Here is a 19,651-nt window from a genome sequence, read left to right as displayed (position 1 = left end):
GACTGTTACCAAGTGAGGGAACAATAGGGCTGCTTCCTGTTGCATGTCCCTCTCCCCGACCTCTGGTCTCAACGTCTTTCCAAATTCTATCGCAAGAGGGAAACCGTGACATCATACTGTCCAGCAAAGAAGATCCAGGACCTCTCCAGCCTGCTAATGAGCATTAACTCTGTCTAGACTGTCAGGTCTAGACAGTACCAAGTGAAGCAGATACTGTTTAACATGGGGGTAAATACAGTTAGTGAGATAATAATCTAAAACTTCACTCTTCTCTTTAACTTGTGAAAGATTTCAAGGCAAAAGCTGGACTCTCTTCTCAGATATGTACCACATAACTGAGATTATATGCAAGTAAAAATGAACAAAGGAAGATGGAGTAAGTGTAGAACCTAGATTTGAAGAATATCCTGCTACTGTGATGTAATGCCTGTAATTCAGAAGAGGCAAAAGGAAGACAACCTCTACTCTTCTCTCTTCCCTTAAGGATGTTGGCTATTTCTTAAGTGCTTCTACCAGATTCAAGTACACACATCACTCTGATATCAACACACTTTTATTTCTAAAGTTCAAGTCACAGGGGCCAGATGTTTTTGTCTAGAAGTATCAAATGATAATGAGTAATGAGCAAGTTATTTATCTTCGAGTACACAGATAAAGGCAAAATTGTGTATTTTCAGCTAGGACAGTGTCCCAACAGAAACCTAGTTTGGTGAATAAATCTCAGAATTGAGAGTCCAGGGATGACCTAAGGTCAGTCTTTGATGTTCCAATGACATCCCATATACACTGAGCAAATAAAGACTGAACGATTATTATCATAGCTTGGAAGCGCAGATGACCAGGGCCTGAGTCATGGGAAGAGGAAGTGGTTGCCATTCAGATGCATCCCCAGAGCTGAGGGACTGGCCTTCTTGGGCTGAGAACATCTGATGGGTGGTGAGGAGCTGGCTCTCCCTGGAATATCTCCTAGCTCTGACATATCAGACTCTGCCACCCGTGCAGCTGCATCTCCAGTATTCATGCTAATAGAGAAAGCTGTCTTGGAATGAGAAGAGGCACTAATCATTCTTGTACTCATTTTACCCATGTTGAAACTCATCTGCCAATATTTCCCTGTATGATGCACTGCTAAGCATTCTAATAAGCTTATTCCAATTCCATCCTTTTTATTCCCAACTCACCCTTTGATGGAAGAGAGGAGAGAAAGGAAATGCCTAAGAAATGAGAAGAGGGACGCAGAGTGGGCTGTGGGAACTCAAATGTATCAAGTTCCTTTTATGTCCTAGGCACTGTTTGGGGTTTTTTTTGTTTGTTTGTTTGTTTGTTTTACATCAGTGACTAGTATTGGGTTTGTTTGCTTTGTTGTTGTTGTTTTTTATATCACTGGTAAGTTTTTTTATTATCAGTTTATGTGTAGGATTAACAGGGAAACAAGGTCATGTCACTTCGGTACTGGACAGCCAAGGGTTAAATGTAAACGTGGGACATGGGTCTCCACATTTTATAATATTCCTGACTCAGATTTTACAGTAGTAGGTAGTTGGTAAGTCTATAAATAATGTTGATTTTCTATGTTCATTGTTTCTAATGTTGCAAACTAATGCTTTTGCCATGGTACCATCTATTTCAAATCAATTTCTTGCAAATGCCTTTCACAACTATATTGTTTATATTAATAAATTAAAACAGCATACTTGGGCAATGTTATTTTTCTTGTTCCACACAAATATGCAGAGATCCAAAAAGATTATGCAGGAGATAAAACTGTTGTTTACAGAAGCTCTCCTTCAGAAGGGTTTATGAAATTATTTTTCCACTATTAAAAATGAGAAATCGCAAAACAAGGAGATTATACAAATCCTTGGCATAAATTCACATGAAGACTGCCTGCCAACATTTTAATTAAGGAGAATAGGTTGGCTTATCAAATATAATTGAAGAATATTGACCAAAGTTTGGTTTGTCTAAAAGGCAGTTGATGGAACATGAGGTTCTAGACACAGCCTCTCTCCAGTTCCCCCTTGACATCCTTCGAAAAGGAACATTCTCCTTTACTTGGCCTTCCAAGAGCTAAAACAGTTAAATCAAAATGCCCGTCTGGATCTGACAGCCAGGTTCTCTGGAAGTATAAAGCCTTCTGATGCTGAAGGAACTCTTTGAAGGTAGACACCAAAGGGATCTCCAGGCCTCTGGGGATCCAGGAGGATGCCCATGCTACAGAAGGGTTCATGCCCCACCCTGGCTATAACTTGGGCCCCAACACATTCTCTGATTAGATTTGCTGAACTACTTCTAAATGCAGAACGACATAGATTTACCCTGCCAGCACACAGAAATAACTTCCTGAGATTAAAAAACGACATATATTCAAGAAAAAAATGGAAATCGACTGACAAAAATACCCTACGAAATACATCCCTTGATTCCTTAATGTCATCCTCTTTAAGAGCCAGATTTCTCACTGCCTAAACTACTCCCTGATTGTAAATTAAAACACCATGTGGATAACTTGCTTGACAGTATTCTAGTGATCTCAGGTTAATGTTTAACTATTAACAGAAAATAGGATTCTAGGTACTATGGCCTGGGAAGAGTACTATTAGGGTACCATTTAGTGAATTCTGTTTAAGACTTATAATAAAGAAGTAACTTAAGTGCCGAGGAATCTGAGCCAATGAAAAAATTGATGTGAAAAGAATCTATCCCCTGGGCTGGGGTATTTTATGTTTCAATATTGAAACTTGAACATTTTTTGCATCAGAAAAGTTATTCTTAGTTGTTGGCAGAGTAAATCCATGTTATCCTGCATTCTGAAGCAGTTCAGCTGAATCTAATTAGAACATCTGCAGATTTATGCAGCTTTCTGTATATTAAAGTCCCTACCCTTGTGAAATAAATATTTCTCCTCAATCCTTTATTTTTACCCATCTGAGTGTTAATCAGACTAATATGGTATAAATTTTAACAACCACTTTTATGATCCTAGGATGAATGGTGCACTACAAGTCTAAAATATCAAGACCTTATAAATAGTGTCAATGTGCACTGGATTTCAATGCCTTCCTACTGGCCATCAATTTTGGCTTAGAGAAAGGGAAACAATTATGAACTCAGTCGTTTGCTTCTTGTTATAGTTTTTCAGAGATTTTCAAGGTGATCCATGCACTCCTAGAATATTAAGGAAAACCTCTTTGGTTTCAGTGTCTCTTGATAAAAAATTCATTGACTCATGTAGGCAATTAGACCAAAAAAGGTCAATTTGTTTTTGCAACTAAGATAAATTACTCAGACTCATATAGAAAATGAGCGTTTTGTTAGAGTTAACTTTAAGATACTCCAACCCTCTTGGTAAGCGAGTCTGCCATCTCTCTTGAGTAATACACCTAGATGCTATACTTCGCATTGGGACTTTTTTTTTTTTTTTAAATCTTAACCAACCGTCTATATTAGAGCAGGCTCACCTCAAGCAAATGAGTAATTTCCTTCTTAGTCGTATAACACCTCAAGGTGTTACCAATTAGTCTGAAATTAAAATTAGTCTGAATTTTTCCAGCTGAGAAGCAGCACAGTGAGAAGAGGCTTAATCCTCAAGTCAGATAGCCCTGTTGAAATCCCAGCTTTATCACTAACTAGGTTTGAACAGCTGGGCAGCAATCAAACCATCCTGAAGCTTAAATTCTTCCCGGGTAAAATGGAGATAATAATATTTAACTTGGTACATAACTATAAGAATTAACTGAAAAGATGCCCGTAACTAGGACATACTCAGTAAGTAAGAGCCAAAATAGAGACATGGGGGCCTAAAAAGAGAAGCATGCAAAAAGAGATCATTTTTCTTGGCAATTAAAAAGAATGTAACGTTCGTTTAATTTTTTTAAGGCATTATCAACTCCCCAAAAGATTGTTATAAACAAACCCCATCAACTTCTAGTCAAACAACACTTTAAAGCTATGACTCTCAAAATACAGTGCCTGGGCCGGTGGCAGCGGCAGCACTTGAAAAATTGTTAGAAATGCAAATTCTTGGGCTCCGTTCCAGGCCTACCAAATGAGAAACTTGGAGGGTGGGGCCCAGCAACCAGTGTTAAAAAAGCCCTCCAATGCATGCTCAAGTTTGAAAAACACTATTTTTAAGCCTTCCTTCAAATGTCAGCATAACCCCTCAGGCTTCCTCTATGAAGATGTGAAGATTCCTAGTAGACTTGCTAAAGGATCTGAATCCCCACTTCCTCCCTCTTGGCATTCCTCTCCTGCTCTTTATTTAGGACTAATTGATGTTCACACTGGCCAGTTAGTCAATGCTACAATTCAAATAGCCCCAGTCGGAGCCAAAATTAACATGAAGCTCTCCTAAAATATTTGAGTGGGTTTAAAAAAAAAAAAATTGTAGATTTTCCTATTTGAAAAACAAGGATTTGGGCCTATTTTTATTCAAGTACGAAGGTGTGTGTTCATGTGTTCCTTCCTCTATATAATCATGTTACATGCTCATTAAATACAAACACTGCTAAAACTAGTTTGTTAAGACTTCTCTACAAGTTGAAAAGAAATACCAAAGAAGTTGGGGCGCCTGGGTGGCTCAGTCGTTAAGCGTCTGCCCTTCACTCAGGTCATGATCCCAGGGTCCTGGGATCGAGCCCCGCATGGAGCCCCGCATGGCTCCCTTCTCCCTCTCCCACGCCCCCTGCTTGTGTTCCCTCTCACTGTGTCTCTCTCTGTCAAATAAATAAGATCTTTAAAAAAAAAAAAAAGAAATACCATAAAAGCAGATGTCATCTTCACTGTGTCACCACTTAGTCTGCTGATTCTGCCCACCTTATTCATTCTATTGCACTAATATCCATCGAGCACCTACTAGGTGCCAGGCACTGTTCTAGGTAGGGATAAGGGATTCAGCTGTGAGCAAGACAGACTGGTTGCGGGTGGAGAATCTCTTCCTCCTGGAGCTTGTACTCTAGTAAAGGGAAGCACGCCACAGAAAAGTCAACAAATCAATAAATACAGTAAGTATAGATTGTGTTAAGTACTCTGTAAGATCTACACAGGATGATGTGGTAGTCTGTGTAAGGAGGGGCTTCCTTAGACAGGGTAGTTGAAAAAAAGACTCTTGAGGGACATAATATAGGAGCTCAGTCAAGAAGGGAAAGAACCACTTTTATAAAGAGGTAGAGGAGGGTGGAGGATTTCAGGCAGAGATCAGAGCAAGTAACAGCTTGGGATTTTTCAAGACATGAAAGAAAGCCACAGTGAGTTAACGGAGAAAAGTGTTGGGGAAACAGAATTAAAAAACAAAATCTTCTCCCAATCCATGAAACCTCTCCACAAATGTAGATGAGAAAGAAAACAGTTTTATTATTGAATAAGCATTAAGCCAGAATGTGCCACTCATCACAAGCAATCCACTAAGTGATTCCAAAGACTGAAAGACATCTCACCCCTTTACGTGGCCAAGTCGACACAACCCATTACATACATATTCTTAGGATAAACAACTAGTCAAGTAAGAGGACTTGACAGCACCATTTGTCACACAGTTGCTCCTATATTTACTTAGTAGTGGGGTGACCATCTGTGTAAGCTAATTGGCTTTATTCAAAGGAAAAATAAACTTCTCTTTATGACAAGAAGTAGTTTCGTAACTTGGAATGAGGTGCCTGCTGCAGTTAGGTTCTATCCTCCCACAGAAACTGGGAGGTAGGTAGGGGCTCTATCTTCCTTAATGAGGACATTTCAAAGAGATGCTTCCCAGGGCCTTGAGAAATGCAGTCCTGGGTCCTAAAGCTGGCAAGAGTTTATTTTAGCTCTTACAAAGATTTACATACATTTCACACAGACAGTGAAAGAACTTACAAGTTTTTTTAAAGTAAGTGTTCTAAGATTAGGGAAGGGAAGGAAGTCTCTTCCCTTATTTTCAACACTGAGAAATAAGCCCCTCATTTTTCATTTGTTTTCGCCCTTCCACAAGGCATGAATTAAAGTACACAGGGACTAGATTATGCAGGGTCTGAAAACAGTGTGTATTTCCTCTCGGAGAGATGGAAACCCACTGAAAGTTTGGGACAAGACCTAGTATCTCTTACAAGACATTTAACCCCTCTGACATGATGTCCTGTGAAGAACACAACATGACTTTGGTGATGATTCTTGCCAAAAATGCATAACCTCAATCTAACTGAAGAGAACAGAAAACCTAAACTGAGGAACATTCTACCAAAGAACTGACAAGTACTTTTCAAAAATGTCAAGGCCATGAAAGACAAAGAGTGAGGACCCATCATAAATTGCAGGAGGCTAAAGAGACAGGACAATGAAATGTAATGTGAGGTCCCATACTGGACCCTTGGACCAGAAACATTAATGGGAAAACTGGTAAAATTTGAATAAGGTTCGTAAGCTTAGTTAATAGTATTGCATCAATGTTAATTTCCTGGCTTTCCAAGCTGGGTAAAAGATATACAGGAATGCTCTGCACTATTTTTGCACCTTTTCTATAGGTCTAAAATTATTTCAAAATTAACATTTTTTAAAAATTTAACAGATCATTTAGTCTACTGAAAAATTGATGGGGGAGGGAGCGGGGGATAGAAGTGGTGAGCCCAGTTAGGAGGCTAATGAAAAAAAGTCCAGGTAAGAGATCATAGTTTGAAGATGATGTCAACAAAGAAGGAGAAAATTAGGAATGAAGGTGTATTTTTAAGACAGAATTGACAGTATCTGGAGATCTGAGTGTGAGAAGTGAAGGACAGGGCTTATTTCTAGGAGTTTGGTGTAAGTAACTATTGGAGTATGTCATTTGCTCAGAGAGAACTAAGGGAGACCCAGAGTTTCGGCAAGATGATCTGTGGTTTCAACCTCTCCTCTAAGAGGTCATCTCATAAATCCAGCTCCCTGCGAACAAGGAGAGGACACTGATCAATGTTATAATGACCAATGCATGATTCTAATATTACTACTCATACAGGTGGCTACAGATGCTTCCAACCCTAGTTCAGACCTATGGCCAAGGCACAACCGGCCTTGGTTTTAGATTCGTTTTCTTTCCCTCCACTCCCCGCCTAAGCCCTTAGATAGCAATCTAGTAAGAAAACAGAGGTAACCAGAACCCAACTGAAGCCTTTCTTCCTCTTAATTTAGCCAACTGTGGACGCCAAAACTGCCACCTGCCAATTTTTTACTTAGTCATACTGCATCAGTTAAAATTTAACTAGTTTTAACTAAACTTCATAAAATCAGTAAATGTGGATGAAAGGTAATACTAGTAAGAAAATGACAGGACTAACACTTCTAATTCTAGTATCAGCTCCTCATCTACCACATTACAAGCTTAAAAGTCAAGGCAATTAAATCAGATAAAGCAGTCACATTCTTATCCTGCATTTTTTTTTTTAAATAAATAAGTAATTCACAATCTTCCCCTCCCGGAGGAGGACGCCTTTTCACAGGAGACTTATGTTATGCCTCCACAGCATTCTGAATATCTTAAAATGGTTACTTAGAAATGGAACCATTATACAAGATTTTTGTCACCAAAAACAATGTGAGTCTAAGAGTTTTCACTGCAGAAAAGTGAGACCCCACAGTGCATCTGAGGCAGCCTCCCTACCTCCACTTTTCCAAAGACGTTAAGACCCTGACTTTTAAAGGGACAGGCAACGGTTTCTGTCCTTGCTGTCCTGACTCTGAGGCAGACTCCTTCAGCAAGTGCCCATGGCTGTCCTGGGAAATTACAGCAACTCAGGAGACTCTGGTGGAAACATCTGGACTCCAGAGTCACACGGCCTGGGTTCGCACCATGGCCCGGCCACTTATTAGCTACGTGGTCTTGACAAGTTGTGTATCAATCTAAGCCCGTCTTTTTCATTAGAAAGCGGGTGTTGACACAATGCCTCTCTCTCAGTGATGCTAAGGGGATTTAATAAGCCACGGAATATAAAGCTCTCAGAATAGAGCTGAATAAAGGTTGGCTACTATTACCTTGGTCCCCTAGTGGTAGGAAGTCTCCTCAGGTCTTGGTTCTAGAATTGTCCTGCTCCTGATCAAACACTGTGTTCTCCATAGTTAAGGCAAGCTGTTACTGAAACATGAGCACATTTAACGAACCTGAAAGTATTGAAAAATAATTGCAAAACTGAATAACCATAGGAAAAGAGTTCAGCCCTACTAGTAATCAAGGATATATACAATAAAGTTTTCAGATACTATTTTTCATCTATCAAATTGGCAACTTAAAAAATATATGTAAACTATATGCAATACATATGTACAAGTATTAGTAAGGTGAGGTAAAACAAGCATTTGCATATATTGCTAGTGAGAGTGTAAACTGGTACAGCTTCTCTGGACTCTCCCAAACCATGAGTAGAAATTATACCCGACAATTTCATTTGACAAAGCAAGTAAAGTTTTTGCCTCCTTCTAGATGCAAAACATATTATAAGGCTACAATAATGAAAACCAGATATTATTTGAACAAGGAACAGAGAAAGAGATTCAAATAGATATGACAATTTATATTAAGCTGGCACTTGAAATGAGTGACAAAACATTGTATGGAAAAGAAATGGTTTAGAAACAATTGGATATTTTCTGGGAAAAGCAAAAAGTCAGATTCCCTCCTCATACCATTAAGCAAAAACAAATTTCAAATGGATTAAATATCTAAACTCTAGAAGAAGTTTAGCTCTAGAAGAAAAGCTCTAGAAGAAAACACAGAAAACTATTTTGTAACCTTTGAGAGGAGAAGGCCTTTCTTTTTTTTTTTTTAAAGATTTTATTTATTTATTTGAGAGAGAGAGAGAATGAGAGATAGAAAGCATGGGAGGGAAGAGGGTCAGAGGGAGAAGCAGACTCCCCGCTGAGCAGGAAGCCCGATGCGGGACTCGATCCCGGGACTCCAGGATCATGACCTGAGCTGCAGGCAGTCGCTTAACCAACTGAGCCACCCAGGCGCCTGGAGAAGGCCTTTCTTAGCAAAGACATACAACCTAGAAGTCATACATAAAATGACTAATATTTGGACAATTAAAAATATTTGTATAGAAAAAAAAAACCACAAGTAAAATTCAAAGATAAATGAAGACAGGGGCATCTGACTCTTGGTTTCACCTCAGGTCATGATCTCAGGGTCGTGAGATCGAGCCCCACGTCAGGCTCTGTGCTCAGTGTGGAGTCTGCTTGAGATTCTCTTGCCCTCTCTCCTTCTGCCCCACCCAAGATAAATAAGTGAATCTTTTTAAAAAAAGATAAATGAAGATTGAAAGAACACATCTGCCAGACATATTTAAAAAAGGGTTAAAAGTTTCTGTAAATCAATGAAAAGAGACGTAATTTAATAGAAATATACACAAATGATTCAAACAGAAAATAATTAACTGAAATGGAAACACAGTCGACACATTTTGAAAAGAGTTTTTTAATTATTAAGGCAATAAAAATTAAGTTATGTATGAATTTTCTGCCCGTAAGACTGGCAAAATTTTGTTATTTATAATGCTCAAGAGGATGTGGAAAAATGGAAATTGACACTTGTTCGGGGTGTAAACTGGTACAACTTTTTAAATAATACTTTGGCAATACATATTAAAATTTTAAAAGCCACACATCCTATTACTAGAACATTTCTTTTACAGAAGGCTATGCTATATAACATACTCAACACCTGTACAGAGAGATGTGTCCAAGATGATTATAGTATTTTTGTTTATAATAGGAAAACAAACAAACAGGGATAGCCCAAGAGTCCATCAGTTGGGGAATAAGTGCACATAGTGACTCAGCTTGTAGCACAATCAAAAAAAAATTTAAACAGCAATAAACAAAAAAAAACTAAAAATGTGTCATAATCAAGCTATTGCTTTAAAACAAATGGTTCCTCTATAATGAAATACTTTATAGTCATTAAAAAATGATGCTTTAGAATATTTACTAGGCAATAATAGGAAAGGGTTCTATTGATTAGAATGAGGTTACAATACCACAAATTTACTATGACCCATTCTTGCAACATAGACACTAAAGGAAGGACACACACCAACATATCAACAATGGACATTTCTGGGTGTGGCAGGAAAGGGCATTCCAAAGTAGCTTATTCTTTTTATTGTACTTTCCAATTTCTTCACCATTCACAACTGAATTTTGTATTTGGGGGAATAAAAGTTTAACAAAAACAACAAAATGAAGAGTCAGAAGAATTCCAGGATTAAGGCAGAGTGCTTTATTTTTCTCTTTCTCTCCAAACCCTAATTACCTAGAATGAAATGCTTTATGTTTGCTCTATCCATCTAAATACAAAATGTTTTAATTTCATCTCCAAAGCATCCATAGTACCATCCATGCTCACATCTGTCAATCCCTTATACAGGGGGGTTTGGGAATTTGCATGGTGAGATCTATGAACTCCACATTCTGCTGTCAGTCTTAACACCAGGAGTTTTAGAAAGTAGCATGAATAAAATGTGCTAACGCTGGCCTTGGGATAGAATCATTTCACAAAAGTGTTTATTTTTTACTTTTTTAACCAAAGAATGAATACATGTTTCAGCTGCTATATATAAAAATATTCACTTTTCAGTATGAAAGCTCAGCTGCAATGGGAAGAGAATATAATGCGTTGTAAGAAAAATTTAAAGTTATAAGCTTGTGTGGCCATGCATAAAAACTCCTAAAAACTGTGACCATCCAAGGGTTTCTCTCTGAATGGGTCTTTTATTCCAGTGAGTTGGCACAGTGAAAGATGCACTGCATTGTTCTGACATCACACCAGGGTGAAAACACACAGTTCTGTTGACATCAATACAATGCACTACAATATATTTTTTATATCCTCTGTAGGTGTTCTGAAAGGACCCCATTGGTGGAAATGTTTTTTTTAAAAATTGCAGGAAAATCCCTGCAATGAATAGAGCACAAAAGCATCTCAATTTCCTAGGAAAAACTAGAGTCTACTTAGAAATGTGACAGTAACATTAAGCATACAAATAGAAAGAAATTTCAAAGGGAACATATAAAACACTTTTCCTGTGTCACAGTTCATTATGCAAACTCCATACATCTTAGTATAATAATGCAGTATATTTAAGAAAATCGGTTTATCAGGAAACTTGCTCAGAATAAACCTCAGCAGATCAAGAGAAACTTAGTTTTTATGTAGACATGGTTTTATCTCTCCCTGTGCTCTGTTGTTCCCATGCCTCCCGACATGAGACAATAAAATCTGCCTTTATTTGAATTCTTATAAATGAGCCTTCTTGTGGACTTCATGGTCCCTCCATCAAATTCTGGAAACTAAAAAATAAAACATTATCAGATGTAGGTGTGAATGGTAATATGGATAGTGTAGAAAGCAATTAAACCAGTGGGAAACCAGACAAGTAAGGAACTGATGCAAAGCTTGGACCCCAGTGGGTGTTGGATATTGAACACTCGAGTATAAGAATTTAGAATCTTGTTACATGCAGCTTGCCTCAGAAACTGGAGAAACACAAAGGAAGGCCCCCGCAAAAGCAATTCATCGCAGCCCTATATATGACCCTCACATTGTGAGCCTATGTATGACCCTCATATTATACAAAACAGTAGCTCCAAAAGAACTCTGGGAATCAGAGTACTTAATCATTGGCTAGCTTAGTTAGATATTAATTACAGATTGGTATTAATTGAAAATAATATAATATAGTGTGCTCGAACTGATATGGGCTCCATTGTATAAAAGTGTCAAAATGAGTGATTTAGGATTCTATATGCTCTATCTGCTTTCTTCTAGGAGCATATCCACCTAGTACCATATCCATAGAAAAGCAATTCTGTCCAAAAACATGTAGAACACCCAAAATAAAGGCATGAGTAAGAATGAAAGCAGTCATTAGGGAAAGCATTCTGTTGAAGGCAATTTGTGTTTTAATTAATTTTTTAATTAAATTTTTTGTTTTTTAAATCTGTGGTGAAATCTAAGTAACACATTTTAACCATCTCTATATGTACCCCTCAGCAGCATTAGGTACATTCACATTGTTGGGCAAACATCATCACCTTCCATCTCCAAAACTTTTTCATCTTCACGAACTGAAACTCTATACTCATTAAACAGTAACTTCCCACAGTATAAAAATTTTAATAAAGGAAAAATATCAACAAGCGTACAAAAACATCATTTAGCAAGTCAAAGTCCGAATAAAGAAAATAGCTCTGATGTGATGTTTCCCAAACCATATATGTAATAACCTCTTTTGTGATTTTTTTGCTATAATCAAACACTTTTATTAATGCATATTTTTATGAACTTAGTATTTATCATCTAACTACCTATTTCTACTTAACCCTTGGCACACCAGGAAAAATAGCATCATTTATCATCGGAGTCGAATAGGCCTTTTAATATTTTAAGTCACTTTACAAAAAACTTAGAGAATAATAAAGAGAAAATGAAAACTTTATTTAAAATTTCATAAAAATTTAAACACAGCAAACACAAGTAAATTTTGGTGCACAAGCCATCGTAAAAGTTGAAATTGTACCATAACACATCCTTTTTGTGAGTCTTGTCACAAAATATCAGTATATCGAAGTCCTTCCTGGTTGAACGACAAACTGAATGAGAATGCCATATTTTTTAATGTATCCTTAGAAATATATTGTTCTCTCATCAAACTAGCTTTTCAAGTTTGAAAAAATTCAAGATGGACAACTCCATCTGAAAACTCATAATCTCAAATTTGGCTTATATGATCAGTTTCACCATCATCACTCAAGACTAGAATGCTGCCCTTTGCCTCTTTGCATTGATCTTTGGATTCATCTTACATTTTGAACCAGCTTCCTCTATTTTATCCCTTCACCACTTTGGAAAGAAAATGTAAAAATCTAAATTCTCAGATTTATTTTGGTGATCATTTCACTATATATATACAAAAATATCAAATCATTATGCTATACATCTGAAACTAATATAATGTCATAAGTCAATTACACCTCAACAAAACAATTTTTAAAAAATAAAAAAATTTTAATTTTTTAAAAGAAATACAACGTAATACTTTAGACAACATAATAATAAAGCTGAAGAATGGTGATTTTACTTATTATATCATTCTTTTGAGGGCCTCAAATTTAGGGGATTCTATCATTCTTATATTTTCTTATTATTTCAGTCTTGTTTGGCCTGGTTAATAACCGATAAATAATAATTAAATAATTCCTCACATGATGAATTAGCACCATGTTCTAGGATCTAAAAAATAGTGATAATAACAAGGTCATTAAGATCTCACAATGTATCTTAGATTTACCAAAGGGTTTGATGGACCCATACAGTAACTGCAAGATTGAATGTTTTTTCTAAGTAAGGGAAATAGCAGGGGCGCCTGGGTGGCTCAGTCAGACTCTTGGTTTTGGCTCAGGTCATGATCTCACGGATCGTGAGATCAAGCCCTGCGTAGGGCTCCACGCTCAGCAGGGAGTCTTCTTGAAGATTCTCTCCTTCTGCCCCTACCCTCACTCTCTCTTGCACATGTGTGCATGCCCTCTCTCTAAAATAAATAAATAAACCTTTTTTAAAAAGAAAGAAATAGCAAATTTCTCTTTGGAGTTTATTCAAAAACTAAACTCCAAAATTAGACTGGCTCCAATGCCCATCAGTCAAATAAATTTGTTGTATAACTAAAGTTTGAATCACTGACATAATTAGAAAAACCAATAATATTTGCTGTATCAGTTTGGGTTGTGTTCCTTCATATACCCACCTACAATAACAACAGCTTAAACAGATAAATCTCTCATTCAAAAGTAATCAAGACAGGAAATCCAGTCTTAGCTATGGCAGCATCCTAGTAATTAGGGACCAGGATCCTATTTTTCTGCTTTGCCTTTCTTAGTACGAGTCCATTGTTCTCAAGATTGCTTAATGGTCCAGTTCAGCTGCTGCTCCTCCAGCCATCTCATCTATATGAGAAGCAGGCAGGAAGAATGGGCCTACGCAGATAGTGTGCAATTCTCAGATGAATAAGCACTCTTTAAGCATCCTTCCTGGATCTCACACATGGCATTTCTGCTTATCTCACTGGCCAGAACTAGACACATGACCACACTTAGCTGTAAGAAAAGCTAGGGGTTTTAGTCCTTTAGCTGGCACATTGCCACTATCAATAACAAAGAGATTCCTTTAGTAAAGAAGAAGGGAGTAATGTATATTGAGTAGGTAATGAGCAGTTCACACTACAGCCACCAAAAGCAGATAGTAAACACAACACATTCAAGAAAAACAAAATAATATTATTTAGCTACATATATGTATTTGTTGATAACTTAAGTTCAAAGCTCAAAAGCTTCTCCCACTTGGTTAAAAAGGTAAAGTATCAAGTACTAGAAAAATGTTAACAATTTTCTCCTTGACTCCAACCAAAAGCACTGAAAAGGGCGAAAACTATTTCCCCCACTACTTTGATAATTCTGTGATTTAGTATTCTTTAATGCCATATTTATGTAAGCACTAAAAATCACCTCTCGAACCACTGGTATGCATCCCACACTTTAGGAAAGGTTGGGCATGGAAGAAATCATGAGAGGAAATAAGATCATAGAGGTAAACTGAGGATATGGAGAGATAAAAGACTGGTTGCTAGGTCAAGGAACTCTAAATGAGAATGGTAGAATATATAAGCAAAAGGGCACTTAGACATTTGGTAGCCACAAAGTCATAAACTCACAAAATTGAAAATTATTCTACTAATCTTTCCCACTGAATAGGATGATTCTTTTTAGAACATCTTGGGAATAGTTAATAATAGTTATCTAAGCTCTGTTTCAACCCTTCCAATGAGAATGGAGCCAATAATTGACAACCAATTCCATTTTAAAACATTTCTAATCCTAGAAAATGCTTCCTTATACAGAATTAAAATAAGTCTAATATAACTGACCCTGTTTCTTCTCTGAAACTATATAGAAAAAGGAATTTAATCATTTTCCATGTATAAATCCTCTAAAATTTTATTTATTCACTTTTATTCATTTATAACTTCCACTTACTATTCATTCCTATTTTTTAAACCACTTGAATACATTTTTATGTAAAAATTACAATTTATGCAAATAAGGAGCCCCTTGACCCTCCCTGAATCCCAAAGAGGGAACCATTATTGTCAGCTTGTTATGAATTATTCCAGATCTTTATCTCTTTATGCACATAGGGAAATGTACCATTTTTATGGGACTTTTCCATAAATTATAATACATACATATTATACTCAGCATGCTATTTTTTCCACTTAATAAATCTTGATGATATTTTGCATATCAGAACCTATAGATCCGCCTCTTTCATTTTCACTGCTGCATGGTATTCCACAGTTGTATCGAGGATACAACCTATGATTAAACCCTTAGGATATTTCCAAACTGGGGCAATTAATAAAACTGCTAAATATCCTTGTAAATTTCTTTGTATATGTACTTTTGCACATATGCACTTGTGCACAAAATTTCTCTAAATTACCTATAAACATTTATTTAATCAATCATGCCAAATCGCCATGCAACACAATCATAGCACTTCACATCCACTAACACATTATGAGACTCCATTTCCTCACATTCTCAGCAGTACTAGACACTCTCAGTATTTATAGCTTTTCCCAGTGGGAAATAACCATTTATTTTTTTTGAAGTCATGCAATAGCCTTTATGATCTTTTCTTTCCAAGCCTTGCCCTCCAGTTCCTTCAGTCCTACTCTCACAGGTCATGATTTTCAGACGTTTCACTATGCCACCTTGCCTCCTGGAGATGCTTCAATTTATCATTGTTACTCTTAAAATGTACTTCCAAGAACTGATTACAATGGTACAACTATACTTTGACCTGACCTGTATACAAATAGGACTGTTACCAATCCTCTGCACTGGTAGATCTTAATACTTTGTGAGTCACTGTTCTCATTAAGAACTTAACAAAAGGTATGAACACTTTCTCCTAAAAAAAAAAAAAAGTACACATAGGTACAAGATGCATACAGTATCAGAGGTTTCATGAACCACAGACCCAAGGTTAAATATGTATTAACGCAGCCCCAAATCACATTTACATTTTAGTGACCATAGAAGATTATTGTTGGTTCACGCTGAGTTTGCAATCAAACTACATCTCAAGTGTAATTTACATTATATATTTAACTACTGGAAAATTACATCTTTGTCAGCCTATATTTTTTAAATTTTGAACCTAGGTGCTAATAAGCATTTGCATTATTCTTTTGATGTTTCATCTTTTTACTTTCTACTTACTCTATTAGCCCATTGTGTTGTGAACTGGAAGTCTGCTGTCACCTAATTTATGAATGTCTTCATTCATCTCCACGAAAAAGATCTAAGTAGAAGCACCACAGAATGCCATACAGCTACTCTCCAGAGGCTTCTTTCTTTTTTCAACAGGTATTTTTTGAGTGACCACTGGCCAGGCTCTGAAGTAAGTAAACTGTGACTGAACACGTACTTATCTTTCCCTAAAAGATATCATGTATGAATTAATCAATATCTTGCTGAAATCCACATATACTTTATGGGTAGCATCCTCTAGTCTACCAAATTAGTAACAAACATCAAAACAGGAATTTATGTTAGTTTGCATTGCCCTGATTTGTTTTATTCATTCTTTCAAAAGATTTATTGAACGTATTCTAGGTGAGAAGTGCTGTCCTAGGGCAGGAACTACAATGGTGCAAACAACAAAATGATGCCCCCCTCACAGAGCCTGCAGTCTGGTAAGGGATCACAATGCTCATGCTGGCTCCACGTCATCACCACACCCCTTGCCCAGTGTTCAGAAACTTCTATTGGATAATCCATTCTAATACTGTCCCGACTCTAAAAAACAAAGGGTTAGGGGTACTACTTGTTCTTTCCAAACTTAAATAGCTATCTAGTAATTAAGTTTGGCATTATTTGATCAACAGTAACAGTGGTGAAGACTACCAAAATGGTGTCTAAGAAAATATTCAAGAGTTTTTTTGTTAGTAAAGGAAGCAGAGCAGAAAAAGAGAGGCCAACAGGAAAACTGCAGCAAACTCAAAACATTAAAAAGTAGTGAAGCTAAATTTTACTTAATGAAATTCATATTATTCTCTCTTATTATCTTTGCAAATTCACTATTATCACCAGGGCATAAATCCCATTTGCATATTCCAAAAGGGAAGCCCTGGATCTAAATAGGAGTCTCTGGCAACCAGTCTGAAATGTCTGCCACTGTTTAATCACGTAGTCCATCAAAAGGGCACATGGTATTGTAGAACTGACAATTCCACTGGAAAAACTGAGTTTGGTTTGTTTAGTTTCAATGAGGTTTTTTTTTTTTAAAGTAGTTTTCATCTGAATAGTCACAAATTCCATTTTCAATAGTCCACATCATAAAATGAGTTCATTTTCCAAGTCACTTTTCAAAAATCTATACACTACCTTGCTTACTATGCCTAATATCTAAAATAACAAAAGAGGCATACTGATTTGGGATTAACATGGTTTTAGGCCCATGCATTCATGACCCTAATCAGCATGGTAATATAAAAACAATTCATGAAGTACAATGTTAAATTAACACGAGTAGTTCTTTAGTTCTGCAGGACAGAAAAGTGATTTCCTACATAAGCTTAAAGACATAATTAAACATATATTTCATTTCTCTTTCAAGAATATTCTTTGACCATGTCTGGTACAGCTGCAGGGAAAGCAGTTGGCAGCTGCCAGTCAAAAGAAAAACTATCGGTTTTTTATAAGCTACTTCATGGCTTTTCAAACTCTCTTTTTGTCTCTCCACCTCATCCTCCTCTGTCTTGATATTATTTGTTGAATTAGAAATTAGTGTTTTACTGGGGAAAATAATGTTGCTACAAGTAAAAACAAAAATTAAATAGTCAAATTAATGAGGATTTCTCTAACTGCTTTTTAGTTAGCCAGGAATTTTTGTTGACCCCTGCTCTGTGGTTTTGAGAGAAGCTGTTATTAGAAGAAAACTACATAGCTGCAAATTACATTTTTAAAAAACTGAAACTATTTGTACATCTCAGAGAAATAATATTACCCAGCATGGGAGCCAAGATTCTGAAAAAAGATCATCACACTGTGAGTTTTTGATTACATGAGATTTAACAGAAATTATTCATAGCATACATCATAAATGAGAACAAAAATACATTATTTGTTAAATCTTATATTTATATAAATATATAGTAAATATGTAAATACTTATATATTTATAAGCATATATCAAATACATGAATAGATTTCTAAAATTTATATAAATGTCCATATTTTATAGACATAACTAGTAAATGTGAAAGAGCATACTCATAGATAAAACTGCCCATGACTCATCTATTTAACATAAACATAACTCTATGAAACAGTAGGGAAAATGTGTTCCAACAATTACAATATTTTGCCTTTGACTATATTCAGATGTGAATTCTTTTGCACGGAGAGCAATGTGTTTTTCTATTACTTTTGCTTATTTATTGTCCCGAGGCTTTTAACGTTAACAATTAGCAAAGGAGGAAATATTTTCTGTGAATGTTAAACAGTCACAACTCCTCTTTACCTTCTTCTAGGCAAGTTAACTTTCTTGAAGCAGCAGGAGAAAAATAGAGGAAAAACACAATGGTTAATTTTGTAACTTGGAATAAATCTTATGGGTAGATAACTGGCTTACTTACTAGCTAAAGACACAACTGTATAATTATCATTTGGTTTTATTGCTTCCTGCTATTTCCTTTTATCTAACATCACAATCAGCAATAGCTACTACACACAATGGTTACCCACAGCATCCAGCTTAAGCAAAATTATGAAATTGACAATCATGTTTTTACTTTGGAAAATGTGTAAGCCGATGTTTGGTATAAGTCAGGCAGCTATTCCAACTGAATCAGCAAGCACAGAGGATATGCAATGGATTTTTACAGTCAGAGAAGTAGGTATATAGGGGCAAATCCTGAGCAGGCCAAGCATCACATGAAGAGTGGACCACGAAAGATGTGGTCAACAGGCTCGGGTCAGCATCAGAGCAACAGAGGAAGGAGGTATTTGGAGCACAGGGAGAATGGTTTTGGGAGGTCCCCTGCCTCCTCAATGTCCCTCTTGTCAGCCCTGCCAAGACAGTCTTCATCAGAGCACTTGGTGTTGTGTGACACAACCCAGATCTTCCATCTTGAGCTTCTCTGTGTCTGAGGACTCACTCCTCGGTGTGGAGAATTCACTATTCTGTGAATATTCAGACAGTACAATCCCACCAGAGATAATATATATGTATGTATCTATATAATCTCTGCTTTACCCACCAGGGCCAAGGCCGTCTTCCCTATATATACTGACTCCCCTGAATATGATGTATCACAAGTCTGAGGATCTACTAAGTCCATACTGATTCTCTCTGGAAACTTCTTTTTCTTTCTAACTTAACAGATCTGTGCTATACTATAAGATCTAGCTAGTAAGAGCCACTGTTTAATCATGATGTGTCTTAGACTTCCCAGTCCCTGCTCTTCCCTACCTTTCTCCCCATAAAAATCCTTAAATTCAAGGCTCTGCAATCTGGTTCTATAAATCCGAAGTTCTGTAAAATTCTTCTAAACTTAACATAAATTGCCTATATTTCACTTCCAAAGCTAGA

At 36.6% G+C, this 19,651-nt stretch overlaps 1 protein-coding gene across 4 annotated transcripts in view; it reads left to right on the top strand.

Annotated features, from left to right (window-relative positions):
* Positions 1-19,651, top strand: part of CDH20 (cadherin 20) — a 208,346-nt gene that overhangs the window by 76,387 nt on the left and 112,308 nt on the right. The window contains exon 2 of one of the 4 annotated variants that reach the window (XM_073898100.1): positions 16,423-16,456. The exons of the other annotated variants lie outside the window; for them this stretch is intronic. The gene's annotated coding sequence lies outside the window, so the exon portion shown is untranslated. The remainder of the gene's footprint in view (positions 1-16,422; positions 16,457-19,651) is intronic. 4 annotated transcript variants of the gene reach the window in all.

Source organism: Callorhinus ursinus, unplaced genomic scaffold (assembly GCF_003265705.2).
Source record: "Callorhinus ursinus isolate GAN/ISIS: 27379988/994484 unplaced genomic scaffold, GSC_fseal_2.0 scaffold11, whole genome shotgun sequence".
Taxonomy (NCBI): Eukaryota; Metazoa; Chordata; class Mammalia; order Carnivora; family Otariidae; genus Callorhinus; species Callorhinus ursinus.
This window is presented reverse-complemented; position numbering and strand designations above follow the sequence as displayed.